The sequence below is a fragment of the Astatotilapia calliptera genome, chromosome 18 (genome assembly GCF_964374335.1).
Source record: "Astatotilapia calliptera chromosome 18, fAstCal68.1, whole genome shotgun sequence".
In the NCBI taxonomy this organism is placed as follows: Eukaryota; Metazoa; Chordata; class Actinopteri; order Cichliformes; family Cichlidae; genus Astatotilapia; species Astatotilapia calliptera.
The window spans coordinates 14,728,918-14,748,839 of record NC_137439.1 but is presented as its reverse complement, the minus strand read 5'-3'; the positions used below and the strand labels follow the sequence as shown (position 1 = coordinate 14,748,839).

The 19,922-nt window shown below is 37.8% G+C and overlaps 1 protein-coding gene across 11 annotated transcripts in view; it reads right to left on the bottom strand.

Annotated features, from left to right (window-relative positions):
• Positions 1 to 19,922, bottom strand: part of pde1cb (phosphodiesterase 1C, calmodulin-dependent b) — a 116,887-nt gene that overhangs the window by 36,143 nt on the left and 60,822 nt on the right. The gene's annotated exons all lie outside the window — the stretch shown is intronic.

Sequence of the window (19,922 nt, the reverse complement as noted above, 5' to 3'; positions counted from 1 at the left end):
CCTTTGTCCACTCTGCGCCTTTTTCGTGGAACCTGTTACAGAAAGACTGGAAACTGACTGAACTGTTGTCTTTAAATGTTTTTAAAACTAAACTCAAAGGCCTACAGACTGCCTCAATAATGTGTAATTGTTTTGTGTAATTTTTTAACTTTGTTTGTTCGTATGTATTTGTTTGGAAATGTGCTGCCTCTTGGCCAGGACTCTCTTGAAAAAGAGGTTTTTGATCTCAACGGGACATTCCTGGTTAAATAAAGGTTAAATAAATAAAATAAAAAGAGCAGGAAACTGAGACTCGCCAGTACTGGACACCAGAATATTGGAAAAACACTGAAGTCTCCAGATGAGGCTTGACTTCTGCTGTAACATAAAAATCATGACAACATTGATCCATCCTGCCTTGTATCAACTGCTCAGGCTGGTAGTGGTGTAATGATGTGGAAGCTATTTTCTTGTCATATTTTGAGCCCCTTAGCACCAACTGAAGTGTAGCAACTGTGTGATGCTATCATGTCATTATGAACCAGAATTTCTGAGGAATGCCACCTTGTTATATCTATGGCACAAAGGATTAAGGCAGTTCTGAAGGTGAAAGGGGATTCAAACCAGTACTTACACGGTGTACCTAATAAACTGTCTGGTGAGTGCAGAACTATGGGAATGTGGTTAGGCTGAACATTATTATTTTCATTACCGGCTATTATTAAACATTGATTGAAATGTCAAAAAATTCTAATAGTGATGATAAAGTATTCCTTCAGATGGAGGAATAGTAGACAAATGTGTTCCTGTTCCCCTTTTTTCTTCTTTGACAGCATTTTTGCATGGCAAATGACTAATCTGTCAACTAATCACTAAAATTGTTTAAGATCCAGATGCTTTCACTATGAAAAATATGCTAATTACTAAAAAGCCCATATGCTATGCAGCAGTGACACTTCAGATTAAAAGTAAAAACTTGAACAGGTGAGAGGATATTATCATAAGGATAAATAGAGAGTAGGTCTAGCCCAAGAATATGGCCTTTTATATGTATATGGAGAGAGAAAGAGATAGATTAGTAATGTTGGAAAAAGGCAAGTGCACCCTTACATTTATCACACCTTTAACTTCATAAAAGCAGAATGAGGGCTTCCAGAATAAGTGACAAAGTTTTGAATCTCCTGAACAAATGACAGATGATACCTGGTTTCTTTAAGCCTATGACATCTGATGTCTGGTGCTTTCACTGATATTAAATACTGTGGTTCCATCATGCCACATTTCAAACAGCTCTTTAAGGCTTTTATAATTCCCGTATGGGATTAAGAAACTTCTCAAAATTGTTTTAAATAAATCACATTGTGATTACATTATCATATTCTATTCAGAACAAGAGCAAACTGCTTTAAGACAGGATCTGTGCGTGCCTTTTATTGGAGATGTAGGGGACACAGTTCACACTCAGTTCCAGTGCACTTAAGCAATGTCTCTTTGACAGCTCAATATTTTACGGGCACCTGCAGTCAGGCAGGGTCAGCTGGTAACGCCTGACCTGTAGGAAGTGCATATCCAAAGTACTGGAAAAAAAAAAATCCTGGGATTTGTACTTGAGCTGTCATGTTGTGAGAAATGGCGCTGCAATGCAACGCTGAACATGTCATTACAAACTTCTGTATGTGAACTGTGAGCTTGTGCAGGCTAGGAGGTAGATTAGCACGGCGCTCTTCCTGGTGTTCTTGACTGCAGAGGACCGGTAGAGAAAAAAAAAAATGCATTAGCATGAGCATCAGAGCCAAGAAAACACATTAATAAAAATCTTTACTTCTAGCTGAATAAAAAAAGTTATACATTTGTCTGCTTTTAATTTGAAACCAATTATTGAAGTTTTTGATTTTTTTTTCAGCATTGTGTAGGACATTATTCATTATTCATCTACAATTATATAGCCTCCCACCAAGTAAATAGTTTAACTCCTAACATCCCTGAAATTGCGTAACAGATGCCTCTTTCCCCACAAAACTGTCAAGTTTTTAGCAGCCGCTGGGTTAAGCTGGCCTGTGACGGAACGAAACAAAGACATCAGCCTCCAGCTGTCTGCCTCTGTATCTGAGAGATTTATTTGTTTTCATAGGGGTGAGCACAGAGCTCTGAGAAGAGATTAGAGTTGGAATTCAGGTTGAGAGTGTTTTCCTCCCCTATTCTTATGGCCTCCAGTTCTTTGGCCTCAACTGACCCGCTCGGAGAGAAGAATGGAAAAGGACTGAAAGGACTGGAGCAACCTAGTGTCAAACTGAAGCAGTGTACAGTGTGACTCCACAATCCTCAATTTCTCTATAGCAGTTGTGACAAGCAGAAGTGAGCATGAAACAAAGAGAAATTAAACAGCGGAGCAACGTAGTAACGTAGCAACAGCAAATCTCCTTCCTCCAACAATTGTTTTGTCACTTAAAGCAAAAAATATATACTCCCCACGTGCTCGCTAAATGAAATGTATTGTATTCTGACCTAACTCATCGTGAAAACAGGTCCAATTCTGTTTCAAGAAGCTGCAGCAAAAACCAGAGCCTATTATCCTCGCAGCAGAACACAGAGGAGGGGATAAATGGGGCTGGCTGAGGAAGGAAACGAGCAATGCCGGGATGCAAAAATTGGTCACCGCCTGTGTTCCAATGACAGTGTGTAATCAATGGCCTGGGGTCAATGTAATCACCCAGGGAGATTAGCGTGCTTTCAGAGAACACACACAGGTTTTGGGCTGATAAGCAGAACAAGGCCTGTAAAAACACAATGTCTCAGTGCAGCCTCTGCCATTATTTGTGACTGCAGTGTATAAAAGAGATTCATCATTAAAATACCGTAGTCATGGGACATCTATGTTTTAACAAGACTGATGAGGTGAAACAGCAATCAGAGGGATGGTATAATTTGAACTGGTGGCTGATAAACAACAACAAAACAGCTCAGTGTTTAGCTCTGATCAGCTGAATTGAAAAAGAAAAAATGAATAGCATCCATCCGTATAGCAGGTAACCAACCCGAAGAAGATTTTCACATTGTTTCTATCAGAGCAACCACTGACAAGTAATCAGCTGTGTTTGAGTTTGGCTCCTTGTAGCCAAAGGTTTGCCTGCAAAGTATGCATGTTACTTTCTTAAAGTCATTGTTCACGCTCACCAAATGGTCCCACACGTTTCTGTGGTGTAATAGCTAGAGGAGATTTTCATAGTTCACAACCAAAGCAAGACTTGTGCTACATACAGTACCAGACTGGCTGACAGACCTGTTTTGGTTTCCAGTCATCAAGATCGAGATTTTCTTTTCTCCGTTACATACGCTGTAAGTATGTGAAATATAGTAAAGCCAGAAACCTGTACTCTGATAATAAGTGGAGGGACCAGTAAGGTAAACGATGTACGTCCTGACATACTCGGTAACTATGGCCACTTCTTGTAGACTCTACAAGAAGTGGCCATAGTTACAGAGTTACTCTACAATGTAGAGTTTTGAATTTAGTCTTTTCTGTGATTAAACATCTTTGACTAAAACTCTTCATCATCAACTAATGTTTACTCAACTATTAAGAGGCAACCCTAGTATTTTAATAGGCTGTGGCAACTTCCTAGTAATGTTAACTAAAATGTTATATTTTAATTTGTTATATGATAATCCACTGTAGGATTAAGGGGAAGGCAATTTAGGCAAGATTTTTCATTTAGGTTCATTTTCCCTTTATATAATCACACTTTTAAATTTAACAAATGAAAAAAAAATACATTTAATGTGGTTGATTGAGCAAACTTAAGAAAGCCAACACAATAAAATATATGAATTTTAATCAGTTTAAAAATACATGGGCCAATGCTGCCTTGGGATTTAAAAATCTAAAGGATAATGTAAAGGGCAGACAAAAAAGAACTGATTTGCTCCACTTAAATGTTGTTAAACTCTTTTTCCCCCATTGTGTTTTGTTGTGGAAAATGAGTAAAAGTCTTAATTATATGTAAATATAAATGTTAATGTGACACCCACACTGCGTTGGCAGTCTATCAGTTTTAAGTGGGAACATCGACAGCAGGCTCAGCCCGAATGTTTCAGTTGATAGCTCTAAATAAACTTACAAATACTGCTACAAGCAAGCAAGCTCTAAGCAATATTGGTAACTCCTTCAAAAAGTCCCAATATCTGTTCCAAACAAAGCCTCTCCTGTGGGAGGGTTGCAAATGACAGATATGACAAGAAAGGCGTGGGACAGAAGAAACCTTAAAAAAGATCAGTGGTTGGCTAAAAGCAGCCCACTCATGTCAAAGCCTGCCAATCAAATCCACAAGATGAAGTTAAAAAAAAGAGAAAGATACCTTCAGTAAGACTGCAAATATAAGAAACAAAGTAAGAGAGACAGCCCTTTGGTTGAACACACTTTGTGTACATTGCAGAAGCTAAAATATACATCCAGTACTTTCCATTTAATGTAGCATAAAGACAAAAGCAGAATGTGTCAAAAACAATGCTGCAGATGCAAAACAAGATTGCAGACATTTAGTGATTAGACCCTGTAATATATTTACTGTGCAGTATTCATCTTTTGTGCACCAATCAAAAACCCATTAGCTATTTTGAGGAGGCACACTGTCGCTTTCACTGTAATCACTGAAATAAACAGAATTAGCAATGCTGTCAGACACAATAGACCCTCAATGTAATACCAGAGCATTGTTCAGACCCATTGCTGCTGAGATTATAATGTTACTGGATACAATGTCACAGTGCTTGACACGATACACGTACATTTTTTCTTCGAAAACTGTCACAACTGTATTAGTTAGTTAGACAAAAAAAAGAAGTGCATATGGCATTTAATACTATCATCACAGTCTTGCGTATTTCCTACTCTTGGGGAATGACTTAAGTCAACCCAATATAACTTAGGAATTTATTGGAAACAACTTGGTTAAATTTTGTGCCTATACACAGAATAAATTGCAATGTGAATGTGCTGAAATACATATTTCTGATATATTTCATAACTGCATTTACATTAAAAAGGAAGTAATCCATTATCACTTGACCTCAGCCCTGCGTGCCACCACCTTCAGCAGTCAGCTCTATTTGCTTTAAAGCTGCTCCAGGAAACATTTTCGTGGAAAACAAATATTATATCTAAAGTGGATTATGAAGGACAAACAAGGTCATCCACCTTTATCTCAGATGCTTTAAATTCTTCACTGTCTTCTTCTTCTTTTTCCAAAAAACATCCAAATGTATAGTGTGAGCACTGGATAGAGGACTCTGACAGGTGGCAAAACAGACTGTCTAGAGTTGACACAGCAATATGAGTTATTTAACATATTCAGTCCAAATAAGAAACACTGGAATTTGGAACATTAAGGCAAATGTGCATATGCTTCCTTCATGGTAGCACCAATATGCACATAAAACTGGAAGAAAAACCAGTTCAGCAAATTCCAGCCTGCACAAAGAGAGTCAATGAGAGGCGGTGAACCATTTGGCATCAGGGCTGTGTGGGTGTTTGATTTACCAGCAGCCAAGTCATCATTTTAAAAGGCTGAGCATTCATCTGCCATATGGGCTTTTATTGTACCGCTTAATTCTTTATGAATTTCCAAGCTCCATGTGAAAAACAAGCACTATAAATTCACAAAGCAGCCTAGGAATTTTAATTCATGCAGACCCAGATATCCAGATAAAGTTAACTTTACGGTCGATAATGTTGTAAGAGTGAAAAATGGCCCGAGTCAAAAAAACAAAGCAGCTCGTGGATCAGAAAGTTGTAAGCTGGTGGATTTTTTTGTAACTGAATTGCTCACTTCTGTAGGTGCATATATACATATGAACATTTTTTGAAGTGTATCTTAGACAGAAGGCAATGAGAATGACATCATTTTTAAATTGAGAGCATGGCAGAAATAACTACCACTGAGTTCTGACATGAGTTTATAGCGTCTAATAATTTGAATGCATTGGTATAAGTGTGTTTTAGCTGTTGTATACTCTGTTAATGAGCAAGTGTATTTGTTTTGAATCTGCAAGAATCAAAAGCCCTTGTAAATACAAACTACGTTTTCTTTAATCCCAGTAAATGATTTGTTGAGTTCTGGGAAGTCATTTGTTCTGCAGGGAAATAAAACAAAGCCCGCAGCTTAACAAAGTGGTTTGAGTGTGTGTACAAGCAGCATTACAACACAGAGACCGTCAGCAGTGCAGACAGCAATACTGAACCCTGAATACCTGTGCGAAGTGAAGTGGGCCTGAAGCACCAATAAAATAAATAATTTAAAATACTGTATCATATCATATAAAAGAGTACCAAGCAGTTTATTAGAGTGCATATCTAATGATACATACCAAATAAAATTAAGCGGTCATGTTCTAGGGTTTCATCAGGCTACTTCCTGTCAATCCAATCTGGCAACAGTGCTCCTTTCTTTCCAAAAATTACATTTCCATGCATACAACCACAGAGAATAACAAGTCCTCAAACATGCATGAGACCTGAAAAAGCAGACATGGCCAATTAATGCTGTCTTTCCATGACTCACACCATTATTAGGTACAAGCTGGGGAAAAAGTTTAGTGATGGAGATGAGGTCAAACACAAACAAATGAACTTGCGGAAAAAATGCGAGCTCACCGGAACGTAGACACAACTGAGGGATCGCACAATTAAGGATTTAATGGACTCAATAATGACAGTACTATTGTTCGTTTTTTATTTTATGCCTCAAGTGACAGCTAAGAGAAGGGTTTGAGTAACACATTATGGAAAAATGAGAGCGCTTTTGAAGCTTGATTAGCAAACCTTTTTTTTCCTCATTGCAGGAACCAGTCAGAAGCCTGGTGCTGTTAAAGACACAAATGTTTGACACCCTTAGAAATATGCTATATTTCAATAAGTGATTCTTTTTACAATAGACCAAAGCAGTCAAAAAGTTATTACCGCTTCTCAACACATTTGATCCTGGCTCTTAGTCATGTTTTCTGTAGTGCATAGTCCACTTTTAACCTCAATTTCTGCACTTGAGCTGTTAGTATGCTTTTGCCATTTAACAACATGCATATTACTAGTTTTCTAAAAATTGCCATTGACCTCTGTTTTAAAGTTGTGCATTTTAGTAAAGCTGAAAATTTTTATTAAAACTGATTAAAAATCAACATTGTTTTAAGGATTAAAAACACTGGGCCACTTCTTGCATTAAAAATATGAAATGGTTTTCAGATATGACTGACTGTATTAGTATTGAGATAGCCCTATTATCACTTAATGCTTGCTTTATCAAAGACGATCTGTTTCACTGAAGTTTCAAGTCAGTGCAAATCAAAGCACAGCCATTGTTGCACGTTGCACAAAATGTGGCCTGCTTTAGAAATTAGTCAGCAACAAGTGAAGTGAAACAAAATTGTAATACCTGTGTGGAATCAGAATAAATCACTGCTTCTTTAATATGCTAAACCTGCCATTTAACAGACTTTATTTATTTTATTGTTTTTTTGTTTTTTTTAACTAAACCCTGAAACCTTTGTTTCCTGGTAGTGTAGGAAGTATGTTGTTGATAATCACCACTGCGAAACAACATGTGGTTCATATTTGCATAAATAGCTGGAAATGCAGCACCAAGATAACAAGCCCGTGTTTTTCTCTCTATTATACTTGATTAGCAGAGCCAGCAGAGTGAAGCAGCTCCATCACACTACCTCACAGAAACTCAGGTCTGTTAAAATGCAACAGACAGGCATGTGAAACTACGGAAACCTTGGTCTGTAATCAAAGTTCATTGACCTGACACAACACAAGCCAAGTGCATGGAGCTCAGTGAGATTCTGTACAGCTCCTGTAACTCTAACCATTCACACTGTATCTACATTATGTTCTTCTACCATATGTCCTATGCCATATGTGACATGAGTTTGAGTTTACTCTAGTGACCATACCTATAGTACCAGTGGCGATGTCAAACATGGTCTCTCCATGAACATGTGTCAGTAGCGAAGTGTAATCCCTACCACACTGTAGTGCGTGAGTTGTGTAATCCCATAGATTAAAATGCATCCCATGACCTGTAAGGGTCTACAGAGACAGAGGAGAGGGAGAGACTGTATGTAGATATATTGTATAAGACTGTAATTAAAAACAAGAACCTTCATTTAACCTGCTGTCATGTTACTATTTGCCTAGTACTCTACTGTAACTGGACATAACTGCATGTTGTAGGTTGAAAAATCAACTATAACAGAAAAAAAAATCACACATTTGAATATTTGGATGTCATTGAATATGCTTGAATGAGCAGGATGATTTTTCACTCACATAAACCATTCAAATATGAAAAAATGGATACAGATCAGAACAGAGCTGCTATTCTCAACTTAATTTCTGATTCTGAGTCTCCAATTTGTAACCAGCAGTGGGCTTCAGGTACACGACTGACTGCCAAAAAAATACAGAGAATGTGCGTAAGTGTATGTTTACATACACACATAAAACATGAGTAAAATGGGAGCTATTCAGCCACCTGTGTCCTGGGAACACATCTTTTCATGTCAGACACTCAAGAGATAGTGGAAAACACCTTTACACTTGTGTTCTCATTCTTTCGTAGGCACTACTTAAGCAATTCCAGCAATACAGACAATAACCAGCAGAGTCATCAACAGAAATTTGAGCAACAAGCAACAAGGATTCCACTTGTGGAAATGTTGACAAGGCTTTTCCCACTCAAATCCAAACAATCCCACTTAAACAAACATCTTTGAACAATAATAGAACTTTTGGACACACTGGAGAACTGGCTGCACAGTTTTATAAACACAAATATTTTCCCTCGAAAAAGAGATGTTAATCTCAAGGGACTACTTAGTTAAATAAAGGTTGAATAAGGCATTATAGTCATCCTTTCCTTGATATGCTGTTGAGACTTTCTGTTACTAAAGTATCTTCAACTCACAAAAGTTGACTCTAGAGGACCTCAGAAAGTGCTCTGTGATATCAGGCTCCGAGATGCTGTACAAGAGTAGAAGATCTACTAATTTCAGTAAGTTGTGAGGTGCCGTAACTGCAAGCCACACGTTTCCAATTCATCAACCAAAGCGTAGTAACATGATGCTCTGAGCCATATGTAGAAATTGTGATTTATTTATTTTTTGATTCAGAGGGTGCTAGCTATTTGACTTCAATCATGTTATGATCGAAGGTGTTGATCTTCCATAGTTTTTCCACCAGAGGGCACTCTGCAAGTTCCCTGTTGGCAACACATACTTGGAATGCCACAAACCACAAACACAAAATCCTGGAGAATCAGCTAGTGTAAAAAAGTATTCTGTAAATTGTTGCAACAACAATACAACATTATTTTAAACTACACATAACCAATGTTGGGGGAATCTGTTTGGCAGATTTTATATGTATGAAGGGGAAAAACATATCAGCTGACATAGCAGGTTTTTACCAAACATCCATGTCAGTCTTAAAATCCTATATCAGTCAATACTTTATACATACTATAAATAGCCAAATATTTTACATACAGATAAGAATAAAAGTCCAGAAAATGTACTATTGAGTTCATTTTGTATTTTGAGTAAACATGGTTTTGGTGTGAAAAGCCAAAATAAAAATTTTGCCTATTGCAGGACCGAACATGGTTCTGTTCTAAAATAGGACCATGTTTGGTCATGTTTTGTCTGAACATTCAGAGCTGTCTGCCATGTTCTGGGTTCATAACAGGCTCATTAAATACCAGTAATTCACTTACAACAATCTAATAAGGCAAAACATCTAATAAGACAAAACCAGATCTTCAAAGGTCATTGAATTCCCATGTGAGATAAGTCATGCAGGCTAGACACTAGGAAGGCTTTCTGTCTGTGATAGCAGTTTTGCTATAGTTTGCAAAACTAATTCTAAAAGTACATGTTTCACTGCTTTAAATCCCAACACATAGCTGTCTTCAAGAATCACCAAGCTAATGAGTGAAAGTGTGGTTTCTCCTCCTAAAACTGCCACCAGGATGTTCTTGGGCAGTTTACTGTATTGAACCTCAAGCTGCTTCAATGGTGCTGCTCTGTTGCCAACAGTAAATATCAGACAACAACAAAATCAACGTAATGAAGTTAGTGCTGAGTAGGCTGGTGCAAATGGAAATAGAAATATATATATATAGAAAATTGAATATTCAGGTAAATCCTAGAACTAGGTTTATAGCAGAAGCGCACAGCCGCATAAAGAATGTATTTGAAAATGAGATCTAGGCACTGTGCAACACTTTGAACTTCTTAATGATCTAAGAATAGTAATTAACCCAGGAACACTCCGGTTATTTTTAGGAGCCTTTCCAGAACTGACTAGCCTGTGCCACACTGGATGCCAGTAACAGGTGTTGCCATTGCGAGTTGCTACTGCTAGGCTAATGGTTTTAGCATGGATTTTCTCCGAACTGATGGACTCGTGGGCAGAGCAAACTCAAATCTCAGAACAATAACAACCAATTTAGGACAAATAAACCATGTGAAAACCTTTTCTCATGCTTTGGAAAGCAAAGGCAGCTTTACACAATCACAGCTGAAGCTGAACATTCTGAATAAAGCCGTCACACAGAAGGATAAAAGTAGTTCACAGAAAATAAAGGACATTCACTGATGTGTACTAGGTCCCAGTCAGATGTGAAGTAACCCTATTACCTTCTAGAATATTAATTAAATCAACAGAACATTAAATCAAATCAGAGTGTAGAAATATTAAATGGTATTATTGTGGCTTATATCAGTAAGGAAGGTGGACAGATATTAACTTATATGGTAACTTATGGTAAGGGGTGGGATTAAATAAGTGTGCACTTCTTCCCACTCCTTTTTGATATGTAAGTGAATCAGAAAAGGTGAAGCGATACTGTAAGTGTATTTTGCTTTATTTTGTATAGCCTTTCTTTTATCTTTTCTTTTCTAAATGAACTTCTGTTGTTTACATAACAGGAATAAAATGATTACAAAAAACAAGTTTATTTCAGTAGTTTTGTAGATTATTAAAAGGGAAAAATGCTTAACATTTTGAGTAGCACTGCAATAGTGCTTTAAAAAAGATCATCTATGGGCGATCGTGGCTCAAGAGTTGGGAGTTCGCCTTGTAATCGGAAGGTTGCGGGTTCGAGCCCAGGCTCGGACAGTCTCGGTCGTTGTGTCCTTGGGCAAGACGCTTCACCCGTTGCCTAATGGTGGTGGTCAGAGGGCCCACTAGTCCGGCAGCCTTGCCTCTGTCAGTGCGCCCCAGGGTGGCTGTGGCTACAATGTAGCTTGCCATCACCAGTGTGTGAATGTGTGTGTGAATGGGTGGATGACTGAATGTGTAAAGCGCTTTGGGGTCCTTAGGGACTAGTAAAGCGCTATACAAATACAGGCCATATGTCTATGTCATGTAGTGATGTATGTTGATCTATTTCTGTATTTCTGTATCGTCTATGCAGAGATTGATGTTTTATAGGTCCAAGAGACTTTAAAGAAGCCAACACAGAAATCTAAAAAAATTGAACCCAACCTATTTTAACAGACTTATGCATCAAGAAAGCCTATTGGTTGATCCATCTACGATATAAAGATACTTTTTAGTCATAATGACCCCGTAACTCTGGGCCTCATCACTGATATATTTTTTTCTTCAAAGGCTTTTATTTATGGACTGAGGAAGTGGCTCATCTTCTTCTTTGCTCACTGAGTTCCTCTTCAAGCAGTTCATTGAACATTTTTACCTCTTTAAGCTCGTAATGAAGCATTTGAGCTATAAAACTCTTCATTTATATTTTTTCTGCTTCAAGCAACTCTTTGATAGCCTGTAGGAAACCCTTAATCAGAGCTGTTCTATGTTTTCCACTCCACTTGCACCTCTTAGCCTTCTTGGCCCTACAGCTTAAACCCTGCTCTTCTATTCAGTTGCCTGACAGATGGCTGCTTCTTTCCCTCTTGAGCCTTAAGTTTCATACTGTGCTTCATTATTTTCACCTCCTGGAGGAGTTTGAAGTCCACCGTGTCAACAGACCTTTCAACAAAAGGTATTGGATTTCAGTGAAAAGGTCAGCTGTCTCAGGTGGTTTGCCTGAACACGAGCTGTCACTGGGTGTGGACTGAAAAAGCTATCATTATGGTGGTCATAGATCTGTTTGTGAAGTATCTTATCTGTCTGTGCTGAGGGCATTATTATCCATTTACCATGTGTTTTTTTTTTTAGCTTTTCCATCAGCTGAAAGATGTTTGCTTGACATATGACTTCAAAAACTACAACCGAAAATACTACAAATGAGCTTTTTGCACTGCACAGCTTTAATTTATTCTTTTATCAATAAAGATTTATGCTCTCTATCCCACAGAGAGCATTCAGTGGTCACGCTGGTCACAGGTTAGATGAATACAACAACAACTTAGTATCCATTATGTATATGTTTTTGCATGAAGCTAGATTAAACAGAGAGAGCATTAATTTAAATTTTACCTCAGCTGCCATTAACGCCATTAGAATATCTTCTTCCTGAGCTGAATGATAGTGCTGCACTATGGGGGTGGGGGAGGCTGGGTAAGACTTACATAAGAGTTGCAGATGTTGTTTCCTGTATTTAGCTAAAATGCAATATTTATTCAAATATTACTATGTTTAAACTTTTGTTTTATTTGTATATTTTTTAGCTCTAAACAAACTCTAAATTCCCAAGATTTAAGAAGTGATTTAATGTAAGCTGAAGCTTTAAATTAATAACAACAAGAAAAAAAACTTTTATTTTAAGAGATATTCCTGTGAGGGGAAGTGAGGCCATGTTAAAATTCTGGCTTGAATATTTTTTGTGTGTTTATTCTATTTAAATGTTTGTTGCTTTGAGATGTCCCCTTGTGGCTCATTTGTGCCTCCCTCCATTTAGACTCTCTGTTTAAGCGCCAAATAAAGTGCCACTCAGGTTTTCTGTTGGGTATTCCCCATTTTCAGGAACCAGGACTGACTTTAAGCCACATCATCAGATAGCCGGCCAGCTTTGCTGTTGCCTCATTGATAGATGTGCATATTAGACATAAACGATTGATTTTCACTCTGTACATGTGCCATTTAAAATGCTGTCTGTAATATGTTTTATGATGACCCTGGTGAAAGCCATAAGGAAAATATATCAGTAAAACAATAAAAATGCTCTTTAAACTAAGTGCTGCAAGAGCTTTATCCTCCCAGAACCTCAGTCCCACCTGTTTAGCTGAAAATGCAAAGCAATCTACCTTCATTACTGTAATAAACTGTACAGAAATGGCTGGTTAGATTGCAGCAGTGCCGCATTTTGGCTGCATAACACTGACAATAAAATAAAACAGCTCCATAATACTACTTTTTAATCATTTACACTATTGTCTGAATAAGCAGAACACTGGAGATTGGAGTGTGAAGTATAGCATGTACTGTTTAACCACCTTTTAAAGTTAATAAAGCTTTTTCTATTGGTAAAAAAAACAATAAAAACATTGGCAAAAGGACATGCAAGGCAGTAAGATTGCTCTTTGTTTACTCCAGGAAAGGCCTTGTAAGGGAAATTGGTGCATCACAATTGACTTTGACTGTCCTTTCATGAGTGAGTTCAGTGTGTTATCTCATGTAGAAGACCAAGAGGCTCTGAGAAGTGCAGATGTGAAGGTTTCTGACAGATAAAAAGGGAGGAGCTGTGATAACCTTATACTGTATCTACTGTAAAGGCAGTTACATCGATAAAGTAAAAATGGCATAGGTCACTTATGGACAGTGGGTCATATGCAGACACACACACACACACACACACACACACACACACACATGCAAACACACAAACCAATAGGCTAATGCAATGAAACAGGCGAGGTAGAGAAAATAGCGCTTACAATTAGATTATCTCTTTGACTCTAAGCCAGCGCTCCAACATAATAACAGATAGCACATAATGGCATGAGTCTATCAGATTATTACCACAGTAATCCGGACACAGTGATAGCTAACTATAGTTGCCCCAAAGCTATACAGACAATGAAAGGTGTTCCAACAGTATATCTTGATAACAGATATTGAAACCCATATCGAGATAATTTTGGTTAATTCTAAAACACAATGAGAAGGAGACAAAGGGAAATAAATAAATAGGCCAGAGGCATGATAGCACAGCAGTCTCTGTCTTTGTCCTTGCCACACACACAACACACAACCAAACAGAAAGATCAATAAAAGCTAAAAAGCGTTGCATTGTGGTTAGTGCGGTCATCACGATGTGTCCTTCAACCTCAGGGCAGTCAAGGACATCAGAGTGCACTTTGTTTAGCAATGCACCATTGCATATACACTTTGCACACACACGTACACAAAAAAGTCCTCACAACTACAACCTTTATTCCCAATAAACCACTCTTCAGTCCTGTGTAGGGGACTGGGGAGTGGTTCATATATAGACGTTTCATCACCCATGCCATGCCTGTAAAATACATTTAACAACGCTAAGCTGAGAATGCTGTTTTTTACCCACAATCCACTTAAAAACCCATAAACAATCTCTTTAGGCAAATTTGTTAAGCCTGGTATTCTCTTACACTGGTGCTGAGGGTGGTTCTCTGTATAGGACACCTGAAACCAATGTATTTTTATAGGAATTAAAAATTTGAAAAAACTCAGATCAGTCTATATGTAACAACATGATCATCATGATATTAAAGAAAGGAAACTAGCATGACTTATCCACCTCTAAAACACCCAATCAGCTTGAAACTTCAAATAAACTTATCAGACTGGACAGAGTGTAGGAGTCACTGACTTTTATGTTTGACAATATCTGAAGGCGATAAGCTGTTTTGAAACTGGTGGTCTCAAAGTATTTTTTACCATAACAGCCTCCAGATTTTGTTCAGAAAGGTGTGAAAAAGAAAACAACTGGGTAAATGTGTCGAAAAAGCACAAGCAACCTGTTACCTGCTCTTTATAACTGTAGTGAACAAAGAAGCATCTCACGATTCAGAATCTTGTTACAACAGCAGAAAATCCTATTATGTTCCATTCCTGTCAGCCAAGAAAAGAAATTTGAAGCTGCAGTGGGCACTCGCTTACTAAGGCAGGACAGGTAAAGACTGGAAAATGTAACTTTGTCTAATAAATGGAAAATTTCTACCAAGAATGCAGATGCTCACCTCAGAACTTGTCATCTACAGACTGATTGGAGTGTGTGCGGAGACTGTTTTCCTGGCAAACTGTGCTTTGGGCCTTTAATCAGACAATCAATTGATAATCAATTATTCCTTGAATGCCACAGTCTGAGGATTGTTGCTGACTAAGTCCATTACTTCACCTTCCCTAAAGGCTACATCCATCAGCAGAAAAATGCACATAGTTATCACACACTGATTACTGTCTCACACTAGTAATCTCACACTGGTTTTTAATAGAACAAAAGGTTTGTCATGAAATGTATCCAATACTGTGTAGAATGGACATAAGGATCTTTTGGAATCATAGTTCTATCATTTGTACCAAATGTTTTGATTGTTTAACTTAAGACAAAAAGGAAAACTTTTTCATTTGATGTTGCTAATTAGCTCAGTGGTGTACCTGCCCCCTCTTCCTCCGCTCAGTGGTGGTAATTGGACATTCACACCTTTTCTTTTGGTATGTTTTTTCCTGTGGATGAGTTTATGTACTATTCCAGGTGAGGTTCTGGCCTTATTTTTCTAGAAGCTCACAGACATCCTGAAAATGTTGTTTATAGCTGAAACCTGGAGTCTTCTTTGTGATGACAGTTGGTACCGTTTTTAAGATTTTGATCATTGTTATAAAAGTTATAGATATAGGTGCCTTACTCATTCCCAAAGGAAAATGTAGCCTAAAATTAAATTCAGTTCAGGCACTAAACATTTAAGAGAAAATATAAGGTCTACTGGGGAGAATCCAGACCCTGTACCCCAATATCACTACAAGCTAGAGGGAGATGTGATTTTGGGGTGAACTTTTCCTTTAATATGTAAACACAGATCTGTTCAGTGTTTTTTGTTTTTTTTTTACTTTTTTTAATTAATTTAGCTCATTCTACATTCTACATGTAGAATTCATTAATGCAATTCTTTGTGTGTTTTTAATTACAACTGATCAATGGCAGCACAAATGAACAGCATTAAGGACCCCTTTATCACCTTATCAGGTGCTCTAATGCAATGCAAAACAGTCTTTCAATTATTACCTTGAGAAATGTTTACTTACCAACAAAAAATACATAACACAAAAAAGAAAAACCGAAGCAGTTCCACTAAATCAAACTATCTCTTTAAGCCATCTCAAAACACTGAGTGTCTTCATCAAACACCATGGTTACCAAAATTAGCATGCCATTTATGACTCAATTACGCTTCATTATATCCAGCAGGAGCAAGCAGCAGTGTAGTGATGAGAGGATTGTTGAGCTCACTGGAGACTCCTCTCCAGCCTCGTGTCTTTGCTGCTGCCCTGAGGGCCACTTATTTAGCTCAGATTGCTGCACTGAGGAAGGAAGTGCTAGTTAGACACAACCAGTTTGATGAGAGCCTTTGCTGACGAAGTAGCAACTAGCAGTAGACTCATCCTCACCTTCTACACATGGTTATTGTTCACATAAAAGTTTGTGTTAACATCTGTTTACAACTATGCACACTTATAGCCTGTTATAATAACAACATTTATTAAATGATCACATCTACTGCTTAGGATTCCTGTATAGAGGTAAGTTAAAGATTTAATAGTTTGGGAGTGGTAGCCTAATTGAATGCAAGCCATTTGAAAGCCTCGAGTTCTCAGAACAGCAATTTAACCTTGAGATTTAAATCTGAGCCAAGGTAGACCTGAAATGTAGAAGCATTCCATATCTGTTTATATTCAGCCTATAGCTGGTTTAGATAACCTTTAGCATTGCAAGAGATAAGTGCTTATCTCTTGCAATGCTTTGTTTAGTCGTTCAAGAGAAGAACAGAGTCATTTCTGTTGTAAAAGTAAAACTGAGAATTCATTACCATTTAAGTATTTTATTTGCTCCAATTAATATTACAAAGCCCAGAAGTTAATTTACTGTTTTACATTTAGCACCAATAACAAGTGCTTTTTAACAAGTGAGAAGCTACAGTCGCCAAATGTTTGGCCTTTTTGCTTTTTCTTTTTTTCTTTTTTTTGCTTAAATTAAACTAGATTGGAAAAGTATACAACAAGTCAGTGATTGACATATTCACTTAAACAAACCATGAACTTGAGACATTCAGTCTCAGTCCCCACGAGTTTAACTGTACAACAGTGAACTACTGTACTGAAAGTTTATTTTCTGGAAAGGATGTTTAGTCCAGCCTGTCCAAAAGAAAGTTTGAAAAACCGTGACAGAAAACAGACTCCTGGGTGCGTGACTGTTGTGATTTCTAGCTTCCCTCTTAGATTAGCATCAGAGAAAACGCCACAGCAGTTTATCCACATGCTCACACATTTAGATTAAAAAGAACAGAAAAGCAAATATGGTGCATTTTTGCAAATACAAACAACAGCAAGTGTTTATTAATTTTCCCATATGCGGCCAAGAGATTTTCATCAATTGAAAAGCAACACGTTTCATTTTGCAATGAAATCCTTCAATGTTTCCTGTTTACATAACAACAAAGCACCAACAAGCTGCAAAGCACCACATTACTAATCAAGCCATTAACTCCTTGGCTACCATCCAACAGTGGCTAATGCCATATTTGTTTTGACACAGCTCACTCATTGCTTTTAACTTAATTTTTTTAATTTATCTGCTGGGCTTTCCATGAGGCACAGGGTGAGGCAGGGTCTCACTACCAGATGTATATGCTAAATGCTTATAGAGAATGGTACAACAAAATACAAACTATGATAAATGGGAAGTAAATTCCCTGATTTCACCAGAAAATGTTTTATTCAGATCTCCATACTTCACTCCACACTTTCAGTTCAAGTTTTACTCATATCGCACCAAATCACAACAGCAGTCACTTCAAGGCACTTTATACTGTAAGACAAAGACCCGAAAATAATGGAGAGAATCCAACAATCAGATGACCTCCTATGAGCAAGCACTTGGCAACAGAGGGAAGGAAAAACTCCCTTTTAACAGGAAAACAAAATAAGCATCCATCTGCTGCAGCTGATTGAGGGTGAGGGGACAGAAGCAGAGGAGAAAAAACGAATTAATATTAAATCACTGGGTTTGATCATTTGAGACACAGATTTGCTAAACAACCAGTTATTATCATTACCAATTACTCAAACTCCCTCATAGTGCCATTCCCAGTTACTGCTTTTCTGTTTTTTTGTTTTTTAAAATCTCTTAAATCGTCACCATTGCTGCTTAAGACAATTTTGAATATGTTGTCTTTCACATTGGTAATGACAGAACCTGTGGGCCAGATAAAGTATTTAAATAGGTCATATGTTAGATCTGTGACTCCCACTAGAGCTGACTGAGAAATCTGAAGATGAATGAGATGATAGCTGAATGGAAAGAAAATATATGCAGCACACACAAACGTATTCAGACAGATGCCAGACAAAGCATGTAGTGTATTTTTAAGCATTCTCAATCAGTGTGACTGAATATTTTATCTCAATATAAACTCATGGACACTAGTTACACATTGCTGCTCATCTAACTGCCTCTGTCCTGAAGTCATGCCAAATGGACAAACAGGCAGTAGGGACCGGCACAGGGGTGGAATGGTTAGATGAAGGATGGTTATAAACAACCAGGTTAAGGAGACAATCTGCACCATAAATCTGGAATATTATCTGCTGCAGGCAGTAGGAAGGGGAAGCCTGGTGAATTGGCACCATTAAAGCATGTGACGTTTATGTGCTCATCTCTCCTATAGATTCAACTTAAGATGAAAGCCTTTCATTTAGGCTTTGTAATTAATCTTCACTGTATCAATATACTTAGCTTAATGATGGCTCTCTGAGGTAGGCAAAGAGGAAGAAAATAATCAGGGTAGAAGCATATCGCTGTAAAATGAAAATGAAGCACTTACAGTAACACATTCGATTTCTCTGTTATGATGACCGGATTGCACAGACAACAATTAGTGTGAAAGTGATTTGCTCTGTTTGCAGATACTGAAGGGTATTATTCAGTCTAAATGGAACCTCCATACCATTCCATAATAAAAATCTACCACACCTGATGTCCATGAAACCAATGACAGGTAAAAGTGTGAAACCCGGGGTCCTGGCATTCATGCGGATGTCACTTTGACACTGCATCCATCTGAATATTGCATTGTCCCCACACGTTCCACACCTGAGCTTTGGCACAATGGCACTCCACAGTAGCAACAGCATTCCCACAGAGAACAAAATCACTGCAACTCCAATCACAGCTGCCTCACAGAAAAGGACAAAAAAAAAGCCAAAGCATTGATTTTGCCTGTAATCTCTGCAGATAGCAGTATCCCCAGAACAAGCCTCAACCAAAGAGCCCAACTTCTCAGTGGTAAACACTAAAGGACTTCCAGTGTTCAAGCCGCAAAGAGTCAAAACTGTCTTTGCTGCATGAGGAGTACCAACACAACATAAAAACGTGGCTTTAATTCTCTTTTACTGATGTTGTTCATGGTGCTGAAAATGCCACATGTTGTATGCATTTATGAATATTAATGTACAGAAGTAAAATAAATTTGTAAAAAAATGCATTTTACTACGGTACCAGCATTTTTTTTTTAAGAAAATGCGACGTGGAGTGAATCAGGAAACAGTAACGCATGAAAAGGAAAGATCACCTGATGAGAGGCAGAGTGGAAAGGAAAGGGGGGAAGAAGAAGACTGGATAAGAAGAATGCAATTAGGCTAAGCTTTTAAATTCATTTGAGACAGGTAATTACCCCTCTAGATAGGGAAAGATAGAGAAAGGACGAACAAAAGGAAAAGCAAGCATAAATATCAA